This window comes from Mercenaria mercenaria, chromosome 13 (genome assembly GCF_021730395.1).
Source record: "Mercenaria mercenaria strain notata chromosome 13, MADL_Memer_1, whole genome shotgun sequence".
Taxonomy (NCBI): Eukaryota; Metazoa; Mollusca; class Bivalvia; order Venerida; family Veneridae; genus Mercenaria; species Mercenaria mercenaria.
In genome coordinates this window covers 58,524,932-58,539,164 of record NC_069373.1, presented here as the reverse complement: position 1 = coordinate 58,539,164, position 14,233 = coordinate 58,524,932, and the positions used below count along the sequence as shown (strand labels likewise).

Sequence of the window (14,233 nt, the reverse complement as noted above, 5' to 3'; positions counted from 1 at the left end):
CTGTCTATAGTATGACAGTAGCCGGGTGAGTACCCTGTCTATAGTATGACAGTAGCCGGGTAAGTACCCTGCCTATAGTATGGCAGTAGCCGGGTAAGTGGGTAAGTACCCTGTCTATAGTATGACAGTAGTCGGGTAAGTACCCTGTCTATAATATGACAGTAGCCGGGTAAGTACCGTGTCTATAGTATGACAGTAGTCGGGTAAGTACCCTGTCTATAATATGACAGTAGCCGGGTGAGTACCCTGTCTATAGTATGACAGTAGCCGGGTGAGTACCCTGTCTATAGTATGGCAGTAGTCGGGTAAGTACCCTGTCTATAGTATGACAGTAGCCGGGTGAGTACCCTGTCTATAGTATGGCAGTAGTCGGGTAAGTGCCCTGTCTATAGTATGACAGTAGTCGGGTAAGTACCCTGTCTATAGTATGACAGTAGCCGGGTAAGTGCCCTGTCTATAGTATGACAGTAGCCGGGTAAGTCCCCTGTCTATAGTATGACAGTAGCCGGGTAAGTGCCCTGTCTATAGTATGACAGTAGCCGCGTAAGTCCCCTGTCTATAGTATGGCAGTAGTCGGGTAAGTGCCCTGTCTATAGTATGACAGTAGCCGGGTAAGTCCCCTGTCTATAGTATGGCAGTAGTCGGGTAAGTGCCCTGTCTATAGTATGACAGTAGCCGGGAAAGTGCCCTGTCTATAGTATGACAGTAGTCGGGTAAGTACCCTGTCTATAGTATGACAGTAGCCAGGTAAGTGCCCTGTCTATAGTATGACAGCAGTCGGGTAAGTACCCTGTCTTTAGTATGACAGTAGCCAGGTAAGTGCCCTGTCTATAGTATGACAGTAGCCGGGTAAGTCCCATGTCTATAGTATGACAGTAGCCAGGTAAGTGCCCTGTCTATAGTATGACAGTAGCCGGGTAAGTACCCTGTCTATAGTATGACAGTAGCCAGGTAAGTGCCCTGTCTATAGTATGACAGTAGCCGGGTAAGTACCCTGTCTATAGTATGACAGTAGCCAGGTAAGTACCCTGTCTATAGTATGGCAGTAGCCAGGTAAGTACCCTTTCTGCACTATGGCTGTAGCTGGCTACGTACCCTTCCTGTAGTATTGCAGTAGCTGGGCAATAGCCGGCTGAGTATCTTTTCTGGCAGCAACCAGGTAAATACCCAGTCTATAATTTGGCCGTAGCTGGGCAAGTACCCTGTCTGTAATATGGCTGTATGCAGGTAAGTACACAGTCTTTATATTATGGGAGCAACCAGATAAGTCACTTGTATATCAGTAGCTGACTCAGTACACTGTAATATACTGGTATACCACCCATTACTCAGTCTTAATAGAGGAATAGCTACCATGATACTGTAAAATTATTTAATTTCATGGGCATGAAATTTCGTGGTTTTGGGCAATAGGTAGGTAATTTACCTGTTTTTCATATTAATCCTAACAGAAGGGTGTCTTCATATTTGTCCTGTCCTACACTGAAATCCTAACATTTGATGTTTGTTATATATACATGCATGAATTTGGAGGTAGCTAAGAATTATGTTACTGATGTTGGTGGACGAACATTTATCTTACAGACATACTTCGATTTTAATGTACCGTACATGTCTAATCGTTACATAGACTATTTGTACAGAAAAGCAAAAGAAGTATGATACTGTATCCAAATATTTACTATGCTGTTTTCACATCTTCAAATTATTTTACCAGGGAACTTCTTGGTGTGCATACAAAAACAATATAATAAAACAGGAGAATGTTTAATTTATTGTAATAAAATTACACATACTGAAATACAGTCAATCTTCTGTGTTTATGTAGCATATTTCAATATCAAAGTAGCATATAAAATTATCAAACTTAAAGCACGAACAGTATTTTGGAACATTTAAGAGTACATGATATTACAAAACCTCATTTAAATTTGGATTCATTAAACTGGCAGTAATACCTCTATTACATTTTAATATGTGCAGATTCACATTTCTTATAAAATTTTCCACAACTTAATACAAACATATATCTACTAAATTTTATACTGTTACACAAATGCTTACTAAATAATTTAAAGGATAGTGAAGATGGTCTCATTAAGAAGTCAGAAAATTTAATATGTGTTAAGATATATTCCACATTTACCTAATTACCTATTTCTTGCTTAGTTACACTGAAATAGGTAATTTGCAACAAATTCCAATGTCAAAGCTGGTAAACACAATCATGTAATTGAATGTGTCATCAGTCGTAACAAAGACTCACAAGACATAAACATCCATTTTTTTTACAGGGTAACAACAGCCCGTACTCTGCTTAAGACATTCCTTGGTCAAAAAAATCTAGGGTTTTAACTATAAGTTCATTTTTGTGGTTTCTTATTCCTGTCAAACTCAGTCAAACATCATTGCTCATCTGCTTCCTCATATGGTAAGTTTCTTGCACCATTGCTTCTTTAAAAAGAACACCGTAAAGGTATTCAATTGTTAGTCTGAAAATAACAAGACTACATGAAATATAGTACTGAAATATCTTAAAACATTTTAGTTTTCAAAACAGACTATATAACTACATCAATAAATAATTGTTAATGCTACTGATGGAAAAAGGAAAAACAGATGTCAAAGAAAATAAGTTACTGACCACAAAAATTACAGACTTCTGAAATATTGAATGTTATTTCAATTAGATCTGGAATCATTTTGTTTCAATCACATTTTACTATTCAGCAAAACGGCCAAAAATGAGCCTAAAATTATCACATGATGAGAACCATGAACTTTTGACCTGGTTTCTTACTGTTTTGTGAAACCCATTGTACAATTTATTGGAAGCATTTGATCAACTCAAAAAGAAAACAAGGATGCTTCTGATCAAGTTTGGATTGAGACTTAACAGAAACATGCACAAGAAAACCTTATGTGTAACTAGTAACACAACTGTATATGATCAATGGTGAATCAGGCATCCCTCCCTCGTTTCTATTGATATAAAACAAAGAAATTGTAGTTTGATTCTTTCCCAAACTCTACAAAAATGCTGTAAAGTCTTGAATTAATGGCATCGTCTGAACTTCGGCTGATGTAGCTGGGGTTCTTTTTAATATTAAATAATTATATAATTATTTAACAACAAAAGTAGCAGACTGTCATAATACGCCCGTCATCGAATCTGGCCTAATTCAAGGGCCATAATCCAAGAGTGCCTTGGGTGGTTTTGCTGGTTATCGAACTTGGCCAAGATATTATGTCCACAAACATTGTCAGCAAGTTTGTTGAAGATCAAATGAAAACTGTTTGAGAGCCAACAAGGCTAAATTCGCAGATTTCAAGTAATTCAAGGCCCATAATCCAAGAGTGTCTAGGGCAATTTGGCTGGTTATCGAACATGGCTAAGATATTATGCCAACAAACATAATGTGCAAGTTTGTGGAAGATGGAATGAAAAGTGTTTGACTTAGAGAGCAGACATGGCTAAAACTCGCAATTTTTCAAGTAATTCAAGAGCCATAATGCAAGAGTGCCTGAGGGGATTTTGCTTGTTATAGAACTTGGCCGATATACAATGTATTATACCAACAAACATTGTCACCAAGTTTGGTGAAGATCGGATGAAAACAGTTTGACAGTGGACAAGGCTAAATTTGCAGATTTTGAGTAATTCAAGGGCAATAACTCAGAGTGCCAAAAGCGATTTTGCTGGTTATCGAACTTGGACGAGATATTATGCCCACAAACACTGTCACTAAGTTTGGTAAAGATCGGATGAAAACTGTGACTTAGAGAGCAGACATGCTTTTGGACGCCGAAAGCCAGCCCGCCCGCCAAGGGTGTTTCAGAGACGGGCTTATAAAAATTGTTTTTAGAAGGCGAAGAGAATTTCAGTATGCAATTTTGTGTCAAACTGGAAAGATCGCCCTTGAAACATAAAAACAGTATTTATTTTGCCAATTAAAGTACAAGACTTAATGCAATGCTTCTATTAAGAGAAACCTTTGAAAATAAGGGCAGACATGAGTGCAGAATAAAGCTGCTTATATTGCAAACATTTTCTTTGAAACTAAAACATCTTACCTTTGGTGTAAATTGTACAAAACCATGAATCCCAGTTTTTGCTGACACCACTCAAAAGCCTAAAAAGAGAAAGACCAGTGATTTAAATATAAATTAATGTAGAAAGAAAGTTCAATACAATGGTATAACTCGACTGTGAAACTGTTCTGTATGATACAAATGAAATATTACTGACTGGGATCGTATCAACCATTGGGTCACTGGTTAATCATTAGTATTTATGACGTCCTTAATGTTAAGGATTTCGAGATTGTTTTAAATAAAATTCTGCGGGATTAAACATTTTTTTAAATGCAATAGTTCAGATTCCCTTGTAAAAAAAAACAGAAAGCACTATATTGTTTACATGGATGAATTAGCATCAAACAGCCTTTCAGTTACAAACCAAATTTTTCTTCTATGAACATTATTTTATTTACAACAGTTAAAAGTTATTATATAGTTACAGATTCTTCAAACTCCCCAACTCCATTTCCATACATCTTTTTCTGCTGTCTGGTGTGCCTATTCTATGGGATATTTGATGAAGCCATGAAGCCTTACATGGTCTGGTTGTTCACTGCAAATAACAAATATCTTGTTAAAAATGACTTTAAACCTCAATGCTGCTTATTAACTATAAACCTGTTCAATAATGAAAACAGGAGAGTCATGATGATGTATTACTCACCCATTAAACTTGGCCTCGGAATTATCAAGATAAACATTCTGACCAAGTGTCATGAAGATAGGGTCATAAACGTGGCCTCTACAGTGTTAACAAGCTTGTCCTTTCATTTGAGTGGTTGATCTAATTTATAACCTCACATGATCCAGTTTCGAACTTGGCCAGAGAGACTGCCAAAGGTAAGATTTAATATATCCTCAACTAATCCAACAAATGTGCTGCATAGTAAATGCTTCACAGCATTAAAGAAAAAGAAATTTTAGTTTCATACATAATTACCTTATAATCTGGAAACTGCACAATCTTCCAGCATTTAATGACTGAGCTACAGCCAAACTTTTTGGTATTTTGTACAATAGTTTTTCTACTTCCAGCATAACCGTGGTCCTGCTGTTGAAGCTGAAATCATTAAAAATGACTTGTATTGAACTAATCTTGTTCCTTTATATCAGATTGTAAACTTTAAACAAATCAGAAGTGCATACAATTTCAGTTAGTGAAAACTGAAGCTATTACTTAAGGCAATGAATACCCCAAGACGCTGCTTTGGCACAAATTATGATGGACAGACAGATGGGTGTGCAATTACATAATACTTCTTTTCAAAACAGGGGTTTAAAATGATTTAAATACAGTGCTTTAGGGTATAGCGGATAGCTAATTAATTTTTCCTCCATTCCAATTCAAAGAAATGAAAATAGTAGGATTTTTTCAGTATATCGACAAAAAACATCTGTTCTTCTTAAAACATTCAGCCTTTTATAGAAATTCATGTGTGTTTTCTCTCCAAGCCATTGCTTACATATGAGCTGATTTAGGGTGTACAGGATAGTTTTGGTCATTTTTTCTATTATTAGTTTAAAATCCACATCTTAACAAACTTTCCAAGATTTCTTTACTATAAAGCAGAATAATAATGTATTCTCCTTTCAAAAACATTCAGCTTTTTAAATTTTGATTCAATACTTTTCATTCACCGGTGTTTTTTACATATACACTGATTTAGTCTATAGGGGATAGCTTTATATTACATTTGATGACATATGAAAAATAACACAACAAGCAAATATTTAAAATGTATGTCAGAATGTCTGTTTGCATGCCAGTAAAAGAATGATATGAAAATTTATACAATAATTCAAGTCTAAATATAAAATTTATCAATCTATCCTCTATACCCTAAATTCCGCTATACACTAAAGCACTGTAATGTTTATTCACAAAAAAATTACAAAGTGTCATATGAAGCAAAACACTTGAGTAAGATAATAATTATCTTTCAAAGTCACAATGTGATCAATATAATTTGAAAGAACTGATTTTATTGTTTTAGCTTTCTTAAATATGGAAAGTAATTGTTTGACTACAACTTTAACTAGTAAAACATTGATGTTTGCAATATTATTTTTAACGTATTACCATTTTCACTCAGATTTCTGTTTTGACCAACACGAATCTTGACAAATTATTATTTCTTTCTTGAAGGAGAAAGCTTTGAAAGTCTTCGTGGCTGTTAAAGATTCTAGTTGTAGCTACTACCATACTACAGACAGGCTACTGCCATATTATAGACAGGGTACTTACCCGGCTACTGCCATATTATAGACAGGGTACTTATCCGGCTACTGCCATACTATAGACAGGGTACTTATCCGGCTACTGCAATACTACAGACAGGGTACTTATCTGGCTACTGCCATACTACAGACAGGGTAGTTACCTGGCTACTGCCATACTATAGACACTAGACAGGGTACTTACCTGGCTACTGCCATATTACAGACAGGGTACTTACCAGGCTACTGCCATATTACAGACTGGGTACTTACCAGGCTACTGCCATATTATAGACAGGGTACTTACCTGGCTACTGCCATACTACAGATAGGGTAGTTACCTGGCTACTGCCATACTATAGACACTAGACAGGGTACTTACCCGGCTACTGCCATATTACAGACTGGGTACTTACCAGGCTACTGCATATTATAGACAGGGTACTTACCTGGCTACTGCCATACTACAGATAGGGTAGTTACCTGGCTACTGCCATACTATAGACACTAGACAGGGTACTTACCCGGCTACTGCCATATTACAGACTGGGTACTTACCAGGCTACTGCCATATTATAGACAAGGTACTTACCCGGCTACTGGCATACTATAGACTGGGTACTTACCCAGCTACTGCCATACTATAGACTGGGTACTTACCAGGCTACTGCCATATTATAGACAGGGTACTTACCCGGCTACTGTCATACTATAGACAGGTTACTTAGCTGGCTACTGCCATATTGTAGACAGGGTACTTACCCGCCTACTGTCATACTATAGACAGGTTACTTAGCTGGCTACTGCCATATTATAGACAGGGTACTTACCTGGCTACTGCCATACTATAGATAGGGTACTTACCTGGCTACTACCATATTACAGACAGGGTACTTACCCGTCTACTGCCATATTATAGACAGGGTACAACCTAGCTACTGCCATACTACAGACAGGGTACTTACCCGGCTACTGTCATACTACAGACAGTGTACTTACCCGGCTACTGTCATACTACAGACAGGGATCTTACCCGACTACTGCCATACTATAGACAGGGTACTTACCCGGCTACTGCCATATTACAGACAGGGTACTTACCCTGCTACTGCCATACTACAGACAGGGTAGTTACCTGGCTACTGCCATACTATAGACACTAGACAGGGTACTTACCCGGCTACTGCCATATTACAGATAGGATACTTACCCGGCTACTGCCATACTACAGACAGGGTAGTTACCTGGCTACTGCCATACTATAGACAGGGTACTTACCTAGCTACTGCCATACTATAGACACTAGACAGGGTACTTACCCGGCTACTGTCATACTAAAGACAGGGTACTTACCTGGCTACTGCCATACTATAGACACTAGACAGGGTACTTACCCGGCTACTATCATACTATAGACAGGGTACTTACCTGGCTACTGCCATACTATAGACACTAGACAGGGTACTTACCCGGCTACTGTCATACTATAGACAGGGTAGTTACCTGGCTACTGCCATACTATAGACACTAGACAGGGTACTTACCCGGCTACTGTCATACTACAGACAGGGTACTTACCCGACTACTGTCATACTATAGACAGGGTACTTACCTTGCTACTGCCATACTATAGACACTAGACAGGGTACTTACCCGGCTACTGTCATACTATAGACAGGGTACTTACCTGGCTACTGCCATACTATAGACACTAGACAGGGTACTTACCCGGCTACTGTCATACTATAGACAGGGTAGTTACCTGGCTACTGCCATACTATAGACAATAGACAGGGTACTTACCCGGCTACTGTCATACTATAGACAGGGTAGTTACCTGGCTACTGCCATACTATAGATACTAGACAGGGTACTTACCCGGCTACTGTCATACGATAGACAGGGTAGTTACCTGGCTACTGCAATACTATAGACACTAGACAGGGTACTTACCCGGCTACTATCATACTATAGACAGGGTAGTTACCTGGCTACTGCCATACTATAGACACTAGACAGGGTACTTACCCGGCTACTGTCATACTATAGACAGGGTACTTACCTTGCTACTGCCATACTATAGACAGGGTACTTACAAGGCTACTGTCATATTATAGACAGGGTAGTTACCTGGCTACTGCCATTCTATAGACAGGGTACTTACCTGGCTACTGCCATACTATAGACAGGGTACTTACCTGGCTACTGTCATACTATAGACAGGGTACTTACCTTGCTACTGCCATACTACAGACAGGGTAGTTACCTGGCTACTGCCATACTACAGACAGGGTACTTACCCGGCTACTGCCATACTACAGACAGGGTACTTACCTGGCTACTGCCATACTATAGACAGGGTAGTTACCTGGCTACTGCCATACTACAGACAGGGTAGTTACCTGGCTACTGCCTAATACAGACAGGGTAGTTACCCGGCTACTGCCATACTACAGACAGGGTACTTACCCGGCTACTGCCATACTACAGACAGGGTACTTACCTGGCTACTGCCATACTACAGACAGGGTAGTTACCCGGCTACTGCCATACTTCAGACAGGGTACTTACCCGGCTACTGCCATACTACAGACAGGGTACTTACCCGGCTACTGCCATACTATAGACAGGGTACTTACCTGGCTACTGCCATACTACAGACAGGGTAGTTACCTGGCTACTGCCATACTACAGACAGGGTACTTTCCCGGCTACTGCCATACTACAGACAGGGTAGTTACCTGGCTACTGCCATATTATAGACAGGGTACTTACCTTGCTACTGCCATACTACAGACAGGGTAGTTACATGGCTACTGCCATATTATAGACAGGGTACTTACCCGGCTACTGTCATATTACAGACAGGGTACTTACCTTGCTACTGCCATACTACAGACAAGGTAGTTACCTGGCTTCTGCCATATTATAGACAGGGTACTTATCCGGCTACTGTCATATTACAGAAAGGGTACTTACCTTGCTACTGCCATATTATAGACAGGGTACTTACCCGGCTACTGCCATACTACAGAGAGGGTAGTTACCTGGCTACTGCCATATTATAGACAGGGTACTTACCCGGCTACTGTCATACTATAGACAGGGTACTTACCTTGCTACTGCCATATTATAGACAGGGTACTTACCCGGCTACTGTCATATTACAGACAGGGTACTTACCCGGCTACTGCCATACTACAGAAAGGGTAGTTACCTGGCTACTGTCATATTATAGACAGGGTACTTACCCGGCTACTGCCATACTATAGACAGGGTACTTACATTGCTACTGCCATATTATAGACAGGGTACTTATCTGGCTACTGGCATACTACAAACAGGGTACTTAGCTGGCATGTGAGTGGCTACTGGCATACTACAAACAAGGTATTTACCTGGCTACTGTCATATTATAGACAGGGTACTTACCTGGTTACTACCATACTATAGACAGGATACTTACTTTGCTAATGCCTTATTATAGACAGGGTACTTGCTTGGTGCCATACTATAGACAGGGTACTTACACAGCTACTGCCATATTATAGACATGGTATTTAGCCAGCTACTGCAATATTATAGACAGGGTACTTAGCTGGCTACTGCCATATTATAGACAGGGTACTTAGCTGGCTTCTGCCATATTATAGAAAGGGTACTTACCCAGCTACTGCCATATTATAGACAGGGTACTTAGCCGGCTACTGCATATTTTAGACAGGGTACTTAGCTGGCTACTGCCATACTACAGACAGGGTACTTACCTGGCTACTGGCATACTACAGAGAGGGCAGTTACCCAGCTACTGTCATACTATAGACAGGGTACTTACCCGGCTACTGTCATACTACAGACAGGGTACTTACCTGGCTACTGCCATACTATAGACAGGGTAGTTACCTGGCTACTGCCATACTACAGACAGGGTAGTTACCTGGCTACTGCCATACTACAGACAGGGTAGTTACCTGGCTACTGCCATACTACAGACAGGGTACTTACCCGGCTACTGCCATACTACAGACAGGGTACTTACCCGGCTACTGCCATACTACAGACAGGGTAGTTACCCGGCTACTGCCATATTATAGACAGGGTACTTACCCGGCTACTGCCATACAATAAACAGGGTACTTACCCGGCTACTATCATATAATAGACAGGGTACTTACCCGGCTACTGTCATACTATAGACAGGGTACTTACCCGGCTACTGCCATACTATAGACTGGGTACTTACCAGGCTACTGCCATATTATAGACAGGATACTTACCTGGCTACTGGCATACTATAGACTGGGTACTTACCCGCGAAAATTTGTTTGTTTGTTTTTGGGTTTAACGCCGTTTTTTCAACAGTATTTCAGTCATGTAACGGCGGGCAGTTAACCTAACCGGTGTTCCTGGATTCTGTACCAGTACAAACCTGTTCTCCGCAAGTAACTGCCAACTTCCCCACATGAATCAGAGGTGGAGGACTAATGATTTCAGACACAATATTGTTTATCAAGTAGTCACGGAGAACATACGCTCCGCCTGAGGATCGAACTCACGACCCCACGATCCTCAGGCGGAGCTCTACGGTCTACCTATACTGAGCTATGCGGGTGGGCTATAGACAGGGTAGTTACCTGGCTACTGCCATACTACAGACAGGGTAGTTACCTGGCTACTGCCATACTACAGACAGGGTAGTTACCTGGCTACTGCCATACTACAGACAGGGTACTTACCCGGCTACTGCCATACTACAGACAGGGTACTTACCCGGCTACTGCCATACTACAGACAGGGTAGTTACCTGGCTACTGCCATATTATAGACAGGGTACTTATTTGTAACACTTGTTTGAACTTGAAGTCAGAAACTGCCCAGCCATTGATTCAAAGCTAAATCAAGTAAGTGAAAGACGTAAATATCTGTCAATTTATGTCCTTGCTTCCATTGCACAAAATCATTCACCGAGCTGCAACTTACCATTTATATAGAGTAGCTACGATTCCTACTTATCTTGTGGGCGCCCGCGAAATGCACATATTGTGAGAAATACATTTAATGAATATGCAAATTAGCTCCGCCCAGAACTTACCTAGCTACTGCGTACAGCGGCTACGAAAGAACATCATCCAGCGTAATAGGAGATGTACTTCAGTCAGATTGGGGAAATCACTAGGTAGAAGATTGAAGAAAAGAACTATTATTTTCTTAGTCCGATTTCTTTATCAACTACAAATACTTATGCGGCATTATTGTTAGTTTAACACATTTGAATGCACAGCAACCGAAAATTCCTTTATAAAGCATTCACTAAAAACACACTATGTGCAGTGAGATGCGCTTAATGCCACTTTAACTGCTCGGTCACAGAGGCCCAAAGTCAAATTAAGATTTCAGTTTTATGGCCTGTAACATGTACAGGTATTGTAATCATTTTTCATTGAAAAATATATGTCATAATTGAATTTACAGTAAGACAGGAGCCCATATATGTACTCACGTACCCTTTCACAAACGCTTGTTAAGAAGTCAATTCCTTGACTTCTGTACAGTTTGATGAGGGACTGCTGATTCTGTCGAATTTCGAAACGACTCCTGATTACGTTTGCATTGTATGTCACTATCAAACAACAACCATTTCCTCGTAATCGGTGAATTTTCACCGCAGGCATATGAAATAATCGACCAAAAATGTTTCCAACGCAGGGACGGGGGATACAGTTACAACGCATTACGGTGTGTCGTATTCCGTCATTGACCGTTTTGGATTTCTTACTTACCTAAAGGATTTTGACTGTTGTACGACGTTGCAACTACATCACTTTGATACAAGACAGAAATAGAAAATGGATGTTTAGTGATAATGTTCTATTGCCTTTTACTTTCTATATGTAACCTATATGTTTTGAACCATATGTAACTTAATCTACTGCCAAGAACGAACACCATACGATTTCCATAAGAAGCTTGCAGAGACTGCACGGAAACTGCACTGGAATTGCACGATTTCCGTATAATCTCCACACAGCGTCCGTACGGATTTCTCCCGGCCTTTCTCCGCGAGCCTGTACAAAAATGGCATGCTCGTGTATAATGTGAACATATACGCGGTAGCTCGTAGCCACCTACGATGCCCCAAAACCGCAAAGAAAATCATCGTAGATTAATTTATCGCACGGCGCCCGAGTCAAATGTGAATTAGGCATTAACGTTGGAGACAGTTCATACCCGAATCCTGTTGAAATCGTTTACTGGCGTATATAACTTGGGAGTTGCCAGTGATGCATTTTCAATCGCATGGATGCTTGACAGAATAATACCCGGATTTTTTTTTCTACTTGGACAATCAAAGTTGACAGATTCTGTTTCATGTTTCAAATTCGTATAAACTTAATATGATACTTTACATGCAGCCTCCAAACCACGCACCCATGAATTGGTTGAACTGTTAGAAGTAGGGATAGCCTTACAGACTAAACCTTCTACTGAACTAAAATGTAAAGCGTAAATATTATCAAACAAAAACCTTGCTACTTGTATTTGACCAGCTTCAACGTACTCTTCTAAAACATGTACAAAAATACGCAGCCTAGTCTTAACTGTGCCGCTGTCTTTTCCAAAAAATGTGTCATAAAAATGTGTACGGAAAAAGCACTTTCAGTTCTAAAATCAGCAAGCAGACTAGTCGTTGTTCTAATACTCCCGTTTGTACATGTTTTCGACTAACCACACCGAAGTAGATGCAGCTGATAGAGATGCAGAGGAGGTACATGTAGGTGAAATATCTGGAGCCCCTTTGTCTTTTTTTAATCCCCAGCCACAAGTTGTGGGGGTTATAGGAATGGTCTCCGTCTGTCCTTCCGTAATAATAGTGTCCGCTCCATATAATTTAAACGCCTTGAAAGATTTTCATGAAACTTTGGTCAAATGATCACCTCATCAAGACAATGTGCAGAACTAATGAGTCAGCCATGTCGGCTCAAGGTCAAGGTCACAACTCAAGGTCAAATGCTTGAGCCTTCTATTTTGTGTCCATTCTGTATCTCCTAAACCCCTTGAAGGATTTTCAAGAAACTTGGGTCAAATGATCAGCTTATCAAGACAATGTGCAAAACTTATGAGTCAGCCATGTTGACTCAAGGTCAAGGTCACAATTCAAGGTCAAATGTTTGAGCCTTCCATTTTGTGCCCGCTCTGTATCTCCTAAACCCCTTGAAGGATTTTCAGGAAACTTGGGTCAAATGATCACCTTATGAAGACAATGTGCAGAACTTATGAGTCAGCCATGTCGGCTCAAGGTCAAGGTCACAACTCAATGTCAAATGTTTGAGCCTTCCATTTTGTGTCCGCTCTGTATTCTCCTGGAAACTCCCTGAAGGATTTTCATGAACCTTAGGTCAAATGATCACCTCATCAAGACAATGAGTCAGCCGTGTTGGCTCAAGGTCAAGGCCACAACTCAAGATCAAAGGTTTGAGACTTCCATTTTGTGTCTGCTCTGTATTGCCTTAACCCCTTCACGGATTTTAAAACGCTTTGGCTGTAATATTCCACTCAATGTGCGGAACTCAAAATTCACCTATGCCAGCTCAAGGTCAAGGTCACAACTCAAATGTTTTAGCCCGCAATTTAATGTCCCCTCCTTTTCTGCTAAACCACTTTAAAGATTTTCTTGAAACTTTGGTCAAGTGTTCACCTCGTTGAGATTGTTTGCAAACTGGACCCACAAGTCAGCCATGCAGGCTACCAGGACTACTTAGTCCAAAAATATACCAAGTCAATCATAATATTTGATTGATATACTGGTATAAACGATCCAAATGCTAAGGACATCTCAAATTTTGTTTGTAAGCTGTACCTCAGTATAACATTTGTTGGAATGGATTGAAACATCATACACTTGTTCACTGTGATGATCTGATCTTATGTGCGCATG

General features: G+C 40.2%; 1 long non-coding RNA gene across 4 annotated transcripts; it reads right to left on the bottom strand.

Annotated features, from left to right (window-relative positions):
* Positions 1-1,748: 1,748 nt before the first annotated feature.
* LOC123536517 (uncharacterized) lies at positions 1,749-11,429 on the bottom strand. Of its 4 annotated transcripts, none has more exons than XR_008366811.1 (5): positions 11,390-11,429; positions 5,021-5,140; positions 4,521-4,633; positions 4,075-4,133; positions 1,749-2,492 (listed from the first exon to the last, which is right to left on the bottom strand). It is a non-coding gene; the product is annotated as an uncharacterized LOC123536517 (long non-coding RNA). The 4 variants fall into 4 exon arrangements; XR_008366810.1 differs by lacking the exon at positions 11,390-11,429 and adding an exon at positions 11,278-11,344; XR_006683352.2 differs by lacking the exon at positions 11,390-11,429 and adding an exon at positions 11,102-11,123.
* Between the last annotated feature and the right edge of the window lie 2,804 nt (positions 11,430-14,233).